Source organism: Lepidochelys kempii, chromosome 2 (assembly GCF_965140265.1).
Source record: "Lepidochelys kempii isolate rLepKem1 chromosome 2, rLepKem1.hap2, whole genome shotgun sequence".
In the NCBI taxonomy this organism is placed as follows: Eukaryota; Metazoa; Chordata; order Testudines; family Cheloniidae; genus Lepidochelys; species Lepidochelys kempii.
In genome coordinates, this window is record NC_133257.1 from 268,572,926 (window position 1) to 268,587,489 (window position 14,564).

The window sequence follows — 14,564 nt, forward strand, 5'->3', positions numbered from 1 at the left end:
TACAATCCTGTCCTGATAGTGCCTATAGCCTCCAGAGAAAGGGAAGTGCCTAGAAAATGTAAAAGGAAACTTAGTTTGATAGCATCCTGTCTGGCAAGAACTCACTTATCAATAGCTGGGATGTGAAATCCTCACTTCTGTATTGTTTTGTCATTATAGTTCCCACTTTGCTATTGTTTGTCTGTATCATCTCTGTCTGGTTCTGGGATTGTTCCTGTCTGCTGTATAATTAATTTTGCTGGGTGTAAACTAATTAAGGTGGTAGGATAGAATTAGTTACATAATCATGTTACAATATGTTAGGATTGGTTAGTTAAATTTCAAGAAAATGATTGGTTAAGGTATAGCTAAGCAGAACTCAAGTTTTACTATATAGTCTGCAGTCAATCAGAAAGTGAGTGAGTGGGGGAAATGGGAACAGGGAATGGGGGAAATGGGAACAGGGAATGGGGATGGGAAAATTGGAATCATGTTTTGCTAAAGGGGGAAATGGGAACAGGGAATGGGGGTAAGGAAATTGGAATAATGTTTTGCTAAGGGCAGGAATGGGAACAGGGACACAGGTGTAAGGCTCTGTGGTGTCAGAGCTGGGAAGGGGGATACTAAGGAAGGAAACTGGAATCATGCTTGCTGGAAGTTCACCCCAATAAACATCGAATTGTTTGCACCTTTGGACTTCGGGTATTGTTGCTCTCTGTTCATGCGAGAAGGACCAGGGAAGGAAGTGCGTGAAGGAATAAGCCCCCTAACACATGTGAGCTGGAGTCATGGTAAAGTGTGTACCTGCGGTTGGAGGGGTAGAGATTACGTACTGGCAGGTGGTTTAACTTTTCATTTTTTTGCTTTTGTGGGTTTGTCAGTCATATTGCGTGTAGGAAACTGACTGCTTCACTGAAATGTTTTTGTGTATGAATCTCCCAGGTTTTTAAAGGCTTACGTGGGAGTGGAGCGGTGCGCAGACCTTTCAGGAGAAAGCTAGAGGTGCAGATGCCAAGGAGAAGAGGTTCTATGTCAGCAGCTGCATATGAACCTTAAGAACATAAGAACGGCCACACTGGGTCAGACCAAGGGTCAATCTAGCCCAGTGTCCTGTCTTCCGACAGTGGCCGGTGCCAGGTGCCCCAGAGGGAATGAACAGAACAGGTCATCATCAAGTGATCCATCCCCTGTCACCCATTCCCAGCTTCTGGCAAACAGAGGCTAGGGACACCATCCCTGCCCATCCTGGCTAATAGCCATTGATGGACCTATCCACCATGAACTTATCTAGTTCTTTTTTGAACCCTGTTATAGTCTTGGCCTTCACAACATCCTCTAGCAAGGAGTTCCAAAGGTTGACTGTGTGTTGTGTGAAAAAATATCTCCTTTTGTTTGTTTTAAACCTGCTACCTATTAATTTCATTTAGTGGCCCCTAGTTCTTGTGTTTATGAGAAGGAATAAATAGCACTTCCTTATTTACTTTCTCCATACCAGTCATGATTGTATAGACCTCTATCATATCCCCCCTTAGTCATCTCTTTTCCAAGCTGAAAAGTCCCAGTCTTATTAATGTCTCCTCATATGGAAGCTGTTCCATACCCCTAATCATTTTTGTTGCCCTTTTCTGAATCTTTTCTAATTCCAGTATGTCATTTTAAAGATAGGGTGACCAGATTTGCACACAGTATTCAAGATGTGGGCATATCATGGATTGATATAGAGGCAACATGATATTTTCTGTCCTATTATCTATCCCTTTATTAATTATTCCCAGCATTCTGTTCGCTTTTTTGACTGCTGCTGCACATTGAGTGGATGTTTCCGAGAACTATCCACAATGACTGTAAGATCTCTTTCTTGAGTGTTAACAGCTAATTTAGACCCAATCATTTTATATGTATAGTTGGGATTATATTTTCCAATGTGCAGTACTTTGCATTTATCAACATTGAATTTCATTTGCCATTTTGTTGCCCAGCACCCGGTTTTGTGAGATCTCTTTGTAGCTCTTTCCAGTCTGCTTTGGACTTAACTGTCTTGAGTACTTTTGTATCATCTGCAAATTTTGCCACATCACTGTTTACCCCTGTCATAAATATAAAGGGAAGGGTACACACCTTTAAAATCCCTCCTGGCCAGAGGAAAAATCCTTTCATCTGTAAAGGGTTAAGAAGCTAGGATAACCTCGCTGGCACCTGACCAAATCGACCAATGAGGAGACAAGATACTTTCAAAAGCTGGGAAGAGGGAGAACATCAAAGGCTCTGTGTCTGTCTGGGTGAGGCTTTTGCCAGGGACAGAACAGGAATGGAGTCTTAGAATTTAGTAAGTAATCTAGCTAGATATGCGTTAGGTTATGATTTCTTTAAATGGCTGAGAAAATATTCTGTGCTGAATAGAATGAATATTCCTGTCTGTGTGTCTTTTTGTAACTTAAGGTTTTGCCTAGAGGGATTCTCTATGTTTTGAATCTAATTACCCTGTAAGGTATTTACCATCCTGATTTTACAGAGGTGATTCTTTTTTACTGTTTCTTCTATTAAAATTCTTCTTTTCAAGAACTGAATGTTTTTTCATTGTCCTGAGATCCAAGGGTTTGGGTCTGTGGTTGCCTATGCAAATTGGTGAGGATTTTTACCAAACCTTCCCCAGGAAGTGGGGTGCAAGGGTTGGGAGGATTTTGGGGAGAAAGATGTTTCCAAACAACGCTTTCCCAGTAACCCAGATAAACGTTTGGTGGTGGCAGTGGAAGTCCAAGGGCAAAGGGTAAAACAGTTTGTACCTTGGGGAAGTTTTAACCTAAGCTGGTGAAAGTAAGCTTAGGAGGTTTTTCATGCAGGTCCCCCATCTGTACCCTAGAGTTCAGAGTGGGGAAGGAACCTTGACAACCCCCTTTTCCAGAACATTTATGAATATGTTGAACACTACTGGTCCCAGTAGAGACCCCTGGGGAACACCACTATTTACCTCTTTCCATTCTGAAAACTGACCATTTATTCCTACCCTTTGTTTCCTATCTTTTAACCAGTTACTGATCCATGAGAGGACCTTCCCTCTTATCCCATGACTGCTTACTTTGCTTAAGAGCCTTTGGTGAGGGACTTTGTCCAAGGCTTTCTGAAAATCTAAGTACACTATATCCACTGGATCTCCTTTGTCCATATGCTTTTTGACCCCCTCAAAATATTTTAGTAGATTGGTGAGTCAGGATTTCCCTTTACAAAAAACATGTTGACTCTTCCCCAACGAATCGTGTTCATCTATGTGTGATAATTCTGTTCTTTACTATAGTTTCTACCAATTTGCCTGGTACTGAAGAAAGTCTTACCAGCCTGTAATTGCCAGGATTGCCTCTGGAGCCTTCTAAAAAAATTGGCATCACATTAGCTATCCTCCAATCTTCTGGTACAGAATCTGATTTAAATGATAGGTTACAGACTACAGTTAATAGTTCAGCAATTTCACATTTGAGTTCCTTCAGAACTCTTGGGTGAATCTGGTCGTGGTGACTTACTACTGTTTAATTTATCGATTTGTTCCAAAACCTCCTCTGATGACACCTCAATCTGGGACAGTTCTTCAGATTAGTTACCTTCCTCTGTCATGCACAGCTGCACATAAAGTTTATGCATCAGCAATAGTTAACACAACAGAGTTTATTGTTGTGAGCTGGGTTAAACTTTGCTGTGGTTTGAGTTAAACTGTGCTCTTAAGATTGTTGTAAGAAATACCTAAGGGGCCACACTTATGACAAGGCCTCATAGAATCTGCTCAGAAACTAGCACCATGTGGCGGGGGGTTCCACTGGCTTTTGTGACCAGGTGTGTGTGTGTGTGGTGTGTGAGAGAGTGCACACAGAAACTGGGAACAGACAGAGAGAGAGAGAGGTCTGAAAGCCAAGCAGTAATGTGTGAGCACAGTGTAACCCTGGGAACAGTTAGAGGGAGAAGTTGTGGGTATGTTGGTTAAAGAGACTTTGGGCTATAAGCTAAGAAACTGCTCCTTTTGTTCGTGGTTCCTCCTGCATTCAGGACTTTGTACACTCCTTGTAAATAAGCCAGACTGTATGAAAGAGAATGCTACACTCCATCAATTTCTACTTCCAACTGGAACATCCCCAGGGCTCTGAAATTTGACAAGCTGCCGGGGTCAAAAAGGGGCAATGCTGGAGTTAGCAGTGGGATCCAATTTCCAAGGAGAGGGATTGTGAGCTGATATTCCCGTTGAATCAAGATGGAAGTGATTGCAGTAATCAAAAGTGGCCAGTGGGTTTTAAACCCCGACCTGAAACGTGAGCTGGAGGCTTCACAGAAGGTATTAATGCAGCGTCTGCAGGTTTTCCCAAAAGGGCTCGGAGGTGACTTGCAGGCAGAGGTGAGATCCCTGTTGCAACAGCAACTACAAAGTGGACAGATTGTGAAACCCACCTGCAACATCCCCAGGCTGGAATGGTGAAATGGATTGCTCATAAAATTATAAACGTATAGCTTTGGAAGGGGCCCCAATAAGTCATCTAGTCCAGTTTCCTGCACTCAGGCCAGGTCTAAGTAATAACTAGACCATTCGTGACAGATGTTTATCTAACCTGTTATTAAAAATCTCCAATGATGGAGATTCCACAACCTCCCTAGGCAATTTATTCCGGTGCTTAATGACCCTGACAGTTAGGAAGTTTTTCTGAATGTCCAAATCTCCCTTGCTGCAATTTAAGCCCATTGCTTCTTGTCCTATCCTCAGAGGTTATGGAGCACAATTTTTCACCCTTCTCCTTGTAACAACCTTTTATAAAATTAAAAACTGTTATCATGTCCCCACTCTATCTTCTCTTCTCCAGACTAAACAAACCCAATGTTTTCAATCTTTTCTTGTAAGTCATGTTTTCTAGACCTTCAATCTTTTTTGTTTCTCTCCTTTGGGTTTTCTCCAATTTGTCCCCATCTTTCAGGAAAGATGATGAGGTGACCAACAATGTGACTGACACAAACAAGAAGTTTTTCTATTAAATAGAGACTAAACAGACTTTGGCCAGTTTGGAACTTTCCAAAGAAGACATGCTGCAACAAGGACTTATGAAACTAAAAATTCAGCTGCAGAAGGAAATCAAAAGGGTCACAGACCACAGTGGAAGGCAGCCTTCCTGGATGCAGAACTGAGCCAGCCAGAGGACTTGGGAAAGACTGGACATTTACAACAGATTTCTGCCCTGTTTGGAATCCACAGAGGCCCAAAGGGGAGAGGTTGGGCTGTCCCAGCTCAAATGATGCTCCCTGGGAGGCTTATTTGGCTCAGCTCAACATTGCAGCTCAAAGCAATGGCTGGGAGCTGGGACAGAAAGGGGGGGGTTACAAGCAGGCAGCTTAGGAAGCCCAGCTCTGATGGTGCCGCTGAACCTACCCCTAGAAGAGAGACTGAGTTATCCAGACCTGCTACCAGCCTTGAGATGCGATTTGGAGCTAGCAACGTATCTGAGCTGGCCAAGGCACAGCTAAGAGCTGGAAGGAGAGGGAAAGCAAAACCCAACTGAACTGGCAGAGGACTTGCAGAGGCTTGTGCTCCTGACATACCCAGTTACCAATAAGGCCTTCCTGGATAAGCTGCCGAGGGACCAATTTCTAGATGCTCAGCTGGACTTGGACTTGCAGATTACAATCAGCAAAAGGGGGCAAAGACACTTGCGAGGTTGCGGAGTTTGCCATAGAACTTGAATCTTTCCATGTGGCCGTGCATCATAAAAGGAAGATGGAAGCGGATCGCCATGAGCCCTGTGAGCACAGCTCTGTGTCTAATACGTAAGATGCAAGAGGGGATTTCTATCTGGTTCACAACTTTATTGAACAATTAGAACAAATGATAAATTTGGTTTCTAAGAGAAGGGAAATTGGCAATAATGCAAAAATTAAAGGAAACAATTCAGTTAAATACTGGTACTATAAATAAATAGGCCACAAACTTATAACAGTTCTCCTTTTTAAGACAGGCCAAGACAGACTGGTGCAAGGGTCTAGTGAAACCCTTTCTCCAAGTTTGGGAAATGACAAACAAAACTAACTAACTTTAGTTTGGGACACCAAACTAAAGGATCAGCCCCACAGGTTTTGTTTAAATCTGGGCAGTTAAAAAACTATGGGGGTTTGGCTATTGTGTATAATAGAAACCGTGATGTGTATGGGGATAATTGACACAGGCTCAAAACGTAAGTTATTAGACCTGACACACTAAAAGAGCTGGGGAATAGGGGCTCCAAAAATGGAGACACTTAATTGGTGTCAAATGGAGACAGTGACTGGGGTAAGGGCACCAGTCCGAAAACTGGGTTTGAAGATTGGAGTTCTGGAATTCAAGCAAGACGTCTGGGCGGCTGAAATAGTAAATGAGCTATTAATTGATTTAGATTTGTTATGGCTAATAACTGTGTAATCAGTGCCAGCAAAGGTGTCTTACAAATACAGTCCGTAAATTCTCTTTTACGACATGGCCCAGGTATGACAAATGGTGTTTAGGCAACTGGTTTGCAGTGAACAAATTGTCCTGCCCTCGGGGGCAGAAACCATTATAACAGCTACATGCTGTGTTCGTTTTCCAGAAAGAGAAAGACGGGGAGTGGTTGGAACCTGTTTTCAGACCCAGGGTCTCACAGGAATCATTTCCACTACATGCATCTGACGAAGTGGGTATTCACCCACGAAAGCTCCTGCTCCAATACATCTGTTAGTCTATAAGGTGCCACAGGACTCTCTGCCGCTTTTACAGGAATCTTAGCTGCTAAAGCTCTTGTGGATCTGAAACAAGAACGGATCTGCAGAAAAGGACCTAGGGGTGACAGTGGACGAGAAGCTGGATATGAGCCAGCAGTGTGCCCTTGTTGCCAAGAAGGCCAATGGCATTTTGGGATGTATAAGTAGGGGCATTGCCAGCAGATCGAGGGACGTGATCGTTCCCCTCTATTCAACATTGGTGAGGCCTCATCTGGAGTACTGTGTCCAGTGTTGGGCCCCACACTACAAGAAGGATGTGGATAAATTGGAGAGAGTCCAGCGAAGGGCAACAAAAATGATTAGGGGTCTGGAACACATGACTTATGAGGAGAGGCTGAGGGAACTGGGATTGTTTAGTCTGCAGAAGAGAAGAATGAGGGGAGATTTGATAGCTGCTTTCAACTACCTGAGAGGTAGTTCCAGGGAGGATGGTTCTAGACTATTCTCAGTGGTGGAAGAGGACAGGACAAGGAGTAATGGTCTCAAGTTGCAGGGGGGGGAGGTTTAGGTTGGATATTAGGAAAAACTTTTTCACTAGGAGGGTGGTGAAACACTGGAATGCGTTGCCTAGGGAGGTGGTGGAATCTCCTTCCTTAGAAGTTTTTAAGGTCAGGCTTGACAAAGCCCTGGCTGGGATGATTTAATTGGGTATAGGTCCTGCTTTTGAGCAGGGGGTTGGACTAGATGACCTCCTGAGGTCCCTTCCAACCCTGATATTCTACGATTCTATGATTCTATGATCTCTGTTCATTTGCTGAATGTTTCTGACAAGCAGCGAAGAGTAAAAAAGAGAACTGGGGCTGTGAAATGTAAACCAGTGGATCTGGTAAATATTGGTATAGAAGAAAACAACAGTGGTGAAGGGGTGAAGGTGAGCGGCTAGAGTTCTATTGGACTTCTTCAGTGCAGTGCTCCACACTCAAACGGGGGACAGCGCAACAGGGTAAGAGACCTTCTGGTTAGGAATCAGGAGTTCTTCTCTCATCCAACGAAGATATTAGTTGTACTCTTCTGGTCCAGTACAAGATTAATACTGGGGGAAACTGACCTATTAAACAACAACCTCGAGCTGTCACTAGTAACAAAAAGAGAAGAGGTACTACCGGCCATCGGAATGTATGAGGAAGGCATTGTTTAGCTTTCAAACAGTCTTTGGGTCTCATCCATACTTCTGCTTATGACAAAGGACGGCAGCACCAGATTCTGTGTGGACTATTGCAAATACAGTGAAACCACTTTAAAGGATTCTTATCCATTACCATGAATAGATGCTACCCCAGATGCTGTGGCAGGTTCAATGTAGTTTTCCACACTACAAGTGGGTATTGACAAGTGGAAGTGGATCCAAAGGACAGGGAAGAGGCTGATTTCACAGCAGGGCAATTTAAAGTGATGGCTTTTGGCTTGTGCAATGAGTCAGCCACATTTGTAAGATGAATGGAGAGGGTATTACATGGCATGCCCCTCTCAGCCTGTCTGGTACACCTAGAGGATCGCCTGGTGCAGGCTAAAACATTTACAAATAGTTTGTGATAAGCTGAAGGTGGAAATTGGAAACTGAACCCAAAGAAATGTGATTTGTTCCACAAAGAGGTAACCGACCTTGGGCACTCAATGAGTGGGGAGGGAATTTCCCCTGACAAAAAGAAAACGGAGGCTGTACAGAGCTGGCCAATGCCCCAGACATGCACAGATGTGCTGTTTTACAGGGCTCTGCTCCTGGTACAGAACGTTCAATTGTGGGTTTGCCAATACTGGAAAACCACTGGCTCGGTTGCGTGAGGAAGGGAAACCCGTTCAGAGTCAGCAGAGTGTGATGGAGCGTCCTGAGGGTGGGAAAAGGCTCTGGTGACTGCTCCCGCCTTGGCTCAGCCATGGTTCAAAACCCCTTTCCTGCTGGACAGAGATGCTAGTGCTTACAGTCTGGGGGAGGTATTGACACAACAACAAAAGGGACTTTAGAGGGTGGGGGCTTATTATAGTAAAAGTCTAAGTTCTCCTGAGAGAAATTACTGCACCAGCTGAACAGAGCTCCTGGCAGGGATTAAATCTATGGAACATTTCCATTGCTGTTTGTACAGGAAGAAGTTTATGGTCAGGACAGACCATGCTTCCCTGCAATGGCTCTTTTGATGCAGCAATCCTGAGGGACAGCTTGCCAGGCAGTTGGAGAAACTGCCATGCTACAATCCCACACAATCACAGACAGGCCTGGCCATAGGCATGGTAATGCTGGCATCTTGTCCAGATGGCCTTGTTGGGTGGCTAGTTGCAAACGCTGCCCTAATAAGAGAGCCAGGAATTAGTTGCTCAAGGGGATGGGTGGGCCTCTCTTCCGCTAATCCATAGAAATGCCCATGTTCCTGGTTCATCCTCTGGAACAATGGGGGTGGGGCTGCAGCAGGAATGGACCCCAGAGCAACTACAAGCTTCCCAAAGAGAGGATCCTGATGTCGGGATAGTGTGTGACTGGAAAATCAATTGGAAATTCAGACATCTGGAATGTAGTGTCCCTTCCTTCACAATACCATGGTAAAAGCTTTCTGGCCACAGTTGGAAATCTTGGAGTTTAAAGATGGAATATTGTACAGGAGATGGGAGAGACCAGTGAGTGATGGGTACAGGTACCAGATGGCTGTACCAGATACATTGAAAAAGGACTTTCTGAATTTTTATGTCAAGAGCTTAAAATTGGTGGACATTTTGGGGTTGCAAAAACCTTAGCCAAGTGAAGGGAGAATTGCCAGTGTGTAAAATGCAGGCAGGATGATGAGAGCTGGTGTGGGAAACGTGATTCTAGCAATGCAAAGAAGGGTCCCTGAAGACATGGAGGGCCCTTTGCAGCAGTGTCTCATTGCCACTCATGTGCTTGGGCCCTGGCCTGAGACAGAGGCTAGCAATCAATATTTGTTGGCTGCTATCGACTACACCACAAAATGGCCTGGGGCTTATCTGATATGCAATCCAGACCTGCTGTGACAGCAGCAGGGGCCCTAGTGAATGAATTCTTCACCAGATCTGGGGTCCCGGGTGAGTTACACCTGGATCAAAAGAGAAACTGTGACTCCAAAGTGTTTCAGCAGCTTTGTGAGATTCTAGGTATCCCCCAAACTTGCCCCAACCCAGCTCACCCACAGTCTGATGGGATGGGGGGAAGGTGCAATAGGGCACTGGGGGCTCAGCTGGCTATTCTTGCAGAACAGCACCAAAGGGATGGGGACCAGCATGTCCCATTCCTTGTGATGACTGATACAATAGTCTACTCTTATATAGACTATACTTTTGTGTAGACAAAGTGTAGAATGAAAAGAGGAGGGACTTGAGGACACAGCTTTGTGATATCCCCAGAGAAAGCGGAGGGAGAGAAGAGAAGGATCCTCTGAATGACTAGATTAGAGGGGTAGGAGGAGAGGATGGAGTTACAGGTGCCAAGGGACAATGAGATTCCAAGAAGAGCACAGTGTTGAAGGCAGCCAGCCAGTTGAGGAGGTGGAGAGAGTCCTGGTTCTGAGCTTTGGCCAGGAAGAGGTCATTAGAGAGTGTGTTAAGAGCACTTTCGGTTGAGTGCAGCAGGGAGTAGTTGGAGTGTACAGAGTCTAGGATGGAGTTGGATGAGGAGAACTCTGCACAGCAATTGTAAACAGTGGATTCAATGAGGGTAGAGATGAAAGGGAAATGGGGTGGTAACTGGAGAGTCAGGTGGTGTCAAGGGTGGGTATTTTTGAGATGGGAGAGACTGAAGCATGTTTGTATTGTGAGGGGAGGAGCCAGAGAAGATGAGAGGCTGCGGAGAAGAGTAAAAGAGGGGTTGAGAGTGGATATGAGGGAGATCAGGATATGCTGTGGTTCCTGTCCAGCGGGGCTGGGCCTGACTCCCTGGAGTTGGATGAGGAGAACTCTGCACAGCAATTGTAAACAGTGGATTCAATGAGGGTAGAGATGAAAGGGAAATGGGGTGGTAACTGGAGAGTCAGGTGGTGTCAAGGGTGGGTATTTTTGAGATGGGAGAGACTGAAGCATGTTTGTATTGTGAGGGGAGGAGCCAGAGAAGATGAGAGGCTGCGGAGAAGAGTAAAAGAGGGGTTGAGAGTGGATATGAGGGAGATCAGGATATGCTGTGGTTCCTGTCCAGCGGGGCTGGGCCTGACTCCCTGTTCCAGGCATTGTGACCTGGCACGTAGGATTGCAGCACCACTCAGGTTTGGCCCAGCTGCCCTGCCATCCAGCATGATGAGGAGGTAGGGGGCAGGGTTGCCTGGGACAGATAAAAGGGAGTGGCTTTGTAACCTGGTGCATGGGGTTGTAATGCCACTTAGGTTTGGCCAAAAAGTCCCGTTTTTAGGGACTTTTTCTTATATAGGTGCCTATTACCCTCCACCCCCTGTCCCGTTTTTTCACAGTTGCTATCTGATCACCCTAGTCCTAACCACAATTAATAAAGGAGCCAGATAAAGGTCTTAGTGACAGATATCTTGCCTGAGGTTTGTGAGAAAAAATAGCCCCTGCCGTGTTAAGTACTGCATCCCATTCCACATACAGTGCTTCCCCCTCTGTTTAGGCTACCTGACACTTCCCATTATAAAAAATTGTCTGTCTAAAAAGAGCCTTAATGCCTCCATGATTTGCAGCAGGAACTTGACATTTAGTTGGGGCATAGTTCTAGCTTCAGAGAAGTGCCTTTGGCTGTCCCTGGGAAAATCCATATCAAGTTAGTTCAGCAGTAAACTGCATTTCTCTAAGGAGCTGCACTGCTTCATGGAGGTCACGGTTTCGGTGCCTCTTCCCTGTGGGCTGGGCTTCCAGGCTGGACTACATCTCCCTAAAGCATGATATTCAAGTGACTTCCATAATGCACCACGTGGCCTGGTCAGAGGGGAGACCATAGCACATCATGGGAGATGTAGTCCAGGCAAGAGCACTGCTCCATGGGGAAGAACGGGGTCACAAAACACCCAAACTACTACGTCCATGATAATGATAAAGCACCACAACACAATCGGGGAATCAGATATAATATTAAATTGATTCAAAATGAAACGTTTTGGTTCAGTTCAACAAACTGAAATGTTTCGATTCACGTTGAACGAACCTGAAATGAAATATTTTATTCTGATTGTCCCAGGGGAAAATGGAAAGTTTTGACAAAATTGAAGTTTTCTTGAGGAAATATTGATTCTGTGGAAACTGCATTTTCTGTAAAAAAAAAAAAATCATTGACAGAAAATTCCTGACAAGGTCTAATCATGATAGTCTTTAATTACATGATGAAATGCTGGGGGTTTCTCCACAGGACCCTGCTCATTCAGTGCGCAGGATGGATGGTGAAGGAGGCCCAGTTGCGTCGCGAATGAGACTATTGTTTGCAGACCCCCTGCCTCGCTGGCTGCGATAGGTGGAAGGTAGTGTAGCTGTGGCACTGGATTCGATTACAGAGCTGGATTCTACCCCTGCCTTTGCCACAGGCTGCCTATATGAGGGATGCTGGGCAAGTTGCTTAAACCAAAACATTTATGAAGATATTGAATAGAAGCGGACCCAGAACCGATCCCTGTGGAACCCCACTTGCTATGCCCATCCAACTTTACTGTGAACCACTGATTACTCTCTGAGTATAGTTTTCCAAACAGTTGTGCATCCACCTTATAGTAGGTTTGTCTAGGTTAGATCTCCATATTTTGCTTATGAGAAGGTCATGTGAAGTGGTATCAGAAGACTTACTAAAGTCGAGCTATATCACATCTACTGCTTCCCACCTATTCATAAGGCTTATTACCCTGTCAAACAAGAATATTAGGTTGGTTTGATGTGATTTGTTCTTGACAAATTCATGTTGACTGTTACTTATCACCATATTATCTTCTAAGTGCTTACAAACAGATTGTTTGATTATTTACTCCATTATCTTTCTAGGTACCAAAATTAAGCTGACTGGTCTACAATTCCATGGGTTGTCCTTATTTCCCTTTTTATAGATGGACAATATACTTTCCCTTTTCCAGACCTCTGGGATCTCTCCTGTCCAAGAGTTCTCAAAGATAATTACTAATGGCTCAGAGATCTCTTCAGCCAGTTCCGTAAGTATTCTGGGATGTATTGCATCAGGCCCTACTGATTTGAAGACATCTAACTTGTCTTGCTATGGGGCATATTCATTAGTTTTTCCAAAGCAGGACAAAAAGCCTTCATTATGGGCATAAAGTTTTACATCTCTGACAGCCTGAGCCTGAGAGCTGAGCCAATCTGAATTCAGCAGGGGAAAGTTAAATATAGGCATTAAAGACAGTCAGTGCTGAAATTATTAACAATGAGGGTAATTAACCATTGGAACAATTTACCAAGGGTTGTGGTGGATTCTCCATCACTGACAAATTGTTAAATCGAGATGGGATGTTTTTCTAAAGGACCTGCTCTAGGAATTATTTTGGGGCAGTTCTCTGTCCTGTGCTATTTAGGAGACCAGACTAGATGATCACTATGGCCCCTTCTGGCCTTGCAATCTATGAAAAAAGGGTGTGTAGGGCTAACGTAATCTGGAAGGGGCAGCTTTGGGAAGACAGTGCTTGAAATGAACCCCTCAATGACTGGGCTTGAATTTATTTATTTATTTATTTGCTACATCTATGACCCCTAGTGATGCCCCTCCATCCCCCACTGACAAAACACACTTCAAGTGCTGAAGACACCCTTGTGGACTAAGTGACAGATCAATACCCACACAACGTGTCTGCTGTGAGGGCTGGATCCTAATATCTATAACATCTTGGATACAGGTGAATATGATTCCAGCTTTACTCACTAGGGAAGCCCTAACTTAGAATAGGGCTGTAGTTTATGGACCTAGAGAAACAGCTGAGAAGGAAGAGTTTGTCCTTCCACTTAGGTTTTATCTGCATTGAGAAAAAAGGGTGTGATAACTAACGCATGTGTCAGGTTTCAGAGTAGCAGCCGTGTTAATCCGTATTCGCAAAAAGAAAAGGAGTACTTGTGACACCTTAGAGACTAACCAATTTATTTGAGCATAAGCTTTCGTGAGCTACAGCTCACTTCATCGGATGCATTCAGTGGAAAATACAGTGAGGAGATTTATATACACACAGAACATGAAAAAATGGGTGTTTATCATGCACACTGTAAGGAGAGTGGTCACTTAAGATGAGCTATTACCAGCGGGGGGGGATGGGGGTCAACCTTTTGTAGTGATAATCAAGGTGGGCCATTTCCAGGAGCTAACAAGAACGTCTGAGGAACAGTGGAGGGGGGAGGAATAAACATGGGGAAATAGTTTTACTTTGTGTAATGACTCAACCACTCCCAGTCTCTATTCAAGCCTAAGTTAATTGTACCCAATTTGCAAATTAATTCCAATTCAGCAGTCTCTCGCTGGAGTCTGTTTTTGAAGTCTTTTTGTTGTAATATTGCGACTTTTAGGTCAGAGATCGAGTGACCAGAGAGATTGAAGTGTTCTCCGACTGGTTTATGAATGTTATAATTCTTGACATCTGATTTGTGTCCATTTATTCTTTTAAATTAGTTAGCCTCTAAGGTGCCACAAGTACTCCTTTTCTTTTAACACATGTGTGACACTAGGCACCCCTGTATTTACAGCCTACACATTATTGTAATAATCTTGGTAAAAAATATGCCTTGTGAGGTATCATTTGAAAACTAGTAACTCACTGATCTTTAATAATCTTATGTGATGTATGTACACGGTGGGTATTAAGTAGTATGGACATACACTGGAATGATGACTAAAATGTGTTCTAGCCAGGCATGTCAGAGGGATTTGGTGACCAGGTCTATCCTAAACAAAGGAATGTGCGTTTAGC

General features: G+C 44.2%; 1 protein-coding gene and 1 long non-coding RNA gene across 4 annotated transcripts in view; one reads left to right on the forward strand and one right to left on the reverse strand.

Annotated features, from left to right (window-relative positions):
• The window catches only part of LOC140905813 (uncharacterized), a 69,152-nt gene extending 55,463 nt beyond the window's left edge, over positions 1 to 13,689 (forward strand). Inside the window, exon 5 of the long non-coding RNA XR_012156950.1 lies at positions 4,926 to 13,689. This is a non-coding gene — a long non-coding RNA (uncharacterized lncRNA). The remainder of the gene's footprint in view (positions 1 to 4,925) is intronic.
• The window catches only part of LOC140905775 (GTPase IMAP family member 8-like), a 40,536-nt gene that overhangs the window by 8,832 nt on the left and 17,140 nt on the right, over positions 1 to 14,564 (reverse strand). The window lies entirely within an intron of this gene.